This window comes from Curcuma longa, chromosome 5 (assembly GCF_044706935.1).
Source record: "Curcuma longa cultivar G26 ecotype Majalengka, Jawa Barat chromosome 5, ITB_CL_G26_1.1, whole genome shotgun sequence".
NCBI classification, from domain to species: Eukaryota; Viridiplantae; Streptophyta; class Magnoliopsida; order Zingiberales; family Zingiberaceae; genus Curcuma; species Curcuma longa.
Genome location: NC_133865.1, coordinates 11973049 through 11975198, shown reverse-complemented (window position 1 = coordinate 11975198; position 2150 = coordinate 11973049). Strand labels below are relative to the sequence as shown.

Sequence of the window (2150 nt, the reverse complement as noted above, 5' to 3'; positions counted from 1 at the left end):
ACCACAAGGGATCTGAAATGAGTTCGACAGAGCAAAATCATTGTCTTTTTAATTTCAGAAACAAGAACAAAAAAGTTAAGAATGTGCTTATTCATTTTTCTCCCAACTGCAATTTACAAACAGGAAATGAACCAAGTCACCTTATTACAAACTGCCACTTAATAAATGGCACAAGCTCTTAATTTACACCAGCTAATGAAGGAGAAGTGATAAATCAGATTAGCATCTCCGTTTATACAACCACAATTGTTACAGAAAACACTTCTCTTACTATCACCTCCTTTTTCTTTTGATTAGCTATGCGCTCTATGCTTTCAGCATCAGCTCCATTTCAGCATCAGCTCGAAAGGACAATATAGAAGCTCTAGGTGAACCTGATGCAACAAAGCAAAGAATACAAAACATGTGAGTATAATAAAGCACACAATTAGCCAACATGTTAACTTCGGTAAAAAAAAAATACGTACACATGCACATGCACCCAGATTTTAAGATCACTATGAACAAATATAACATGTACATGCATATACATACAAAGACTTCAAGAACATTTATACCCTTCCAGCTCAAAAAGGCACAATTCAGTGCATTCCATGACATCACAAAGCCAATATACAAGGAAAGCATGTGAAACTAAAGCAATGTAGTTGTCCATTTAATTATATCTGGTTACTTGAACCAGATATCAGCACATATTAAGGCTTTGGAATAAGTAACAAAAAAATTGTTATTTCTTTTCGGGACCTGAAACCAATAAGGCTTTTCAGCATGAAAATATATCTTTTTGAAATCAGAGACAGAGTTTACTGGGACCTGAAACCAAACATACAGATACGTTTGCATGTCATACATTCAAAGGTTAGGAAAACCATGTTTTAGAAGTATAATTACTACCTTTGAAAGGCCCTTGAGTTGAATTCTCTTGGCAGCATCTTCCAGAATAAGGACTTCTTGCTCTTTAGGTTCCAAAAGGTCATATATGTGATCTTGAGATATTTCATAGCAAGATGCTGAAACAGATCCCTTGTTTTCATTGGCAAAGGCTAAGATTTCATCTAAAGCAATGATTGCTAAGCCAAGGTTCTCTTCAGATCCCTGGACAACATTACTCTTTGGTTAAATAGGATAGATAGAGGAAGAAAACACAATTTTTTTTTCCATTTTATAGAAAGCACATAAATATTATACATAGCATACAGAAAGCTAAACACATTATTTAACCTGAATTAGTTGGGATTTTCCACTTCCCCGAGCACCATAAGCAATAACACAAGCATTTCACCCACAAAATAGCCACTGAACAAGATGCTTAACTTCTCCATTATAAACATCACAGATGCTTTCACCCTGGTCGTAGCACCAGTCCAGCTTATAGTTCGTATGACGGGATGCGGTGTTGGCTTGCTCTGTCGGCTACGGAGCTGACGAAGGCGAAAGAAGCTTTGCGGCGGTTGCGGAGGGGAGGTGGGCCACTCGAAGAGATAGGAGGGGAGGTGTGGAAGTGGAGCCAAAGGTTGCGGAGGAAGCTTAGCGGCGGTGGAAGCGAAGCTTAGTGGAGACGAAGGTTGCGGAGGAAGCTTAGTGGAGACGAAGGTCCGGAGGAAGCGAAGCTTCGGAGATCTCCCGAACGTCGGTTGAGAAGGGGAGGAGAGGTTGAAGACGCGGCGGTGTCGTTGAAGCGGCGGTGTCGTTGAAGCGGCGGAGATGATCGAAGATGCGGCAGTGTCGAAGATGCGGCAGTGTCTAGGGTTAAGACAGAGACGAGACGTCGGGAGCGCGAAGAACAGAAAGGTGCGGCGTGTTAAGTCGAGCGGCGGATGGGAAAAAGAAATAAGTTTTTTAACTATTATAATAGTTGAACCAAATATTATAGAGAATCCGATCCAAGTTTGATTTTGGAAGCGCGTAGTGGAAGATATATTTGGAGGGAGAGAGGGAAAGAAAAAACGAAAATATACAACGGTTTTAAATTGTTGTTATAGCTTCCAAAACCGTTGTTGAAAGCGCAAATAGACATCGGTTTTAAAATGTTGTTATAGCTTCCAAAACCGTTGTTGAAAGCGCAAATAGACAACGGTTTTCAAACCGTTGTCGTAGTCTTCAAAAACCGTTGTTGAAAGCGCACATAGACAACGGTTTAAAACCGTTGT

The 2150-nt window shown here is 40.3% G+C and overlaps 1 long non-coding RNA gene across 1 annotated transcript; it reads right to left on the bottom strand.

The window, feature by feature from the left end:
- Positions 1 to 282: 282 nt before the first annotated feature.
- On the bottom strand, positions 283 to 1379 carry LOC141828905 (uncharacterized). Its single transcript, XR_012601855.1, has 3 exons — positions 1222 to 1379; positions 895 to 1095; positions 283 to 374 (listed from the first exon to the last, which is right to left on the bottom strand). It is a non-coding gene; the product is annotated as an uncharacterized LOC141828905 (long non-coding RNA).
- Between the last annotated feature and the right edge of the window lie 771 nt (positions 1380 to 2150).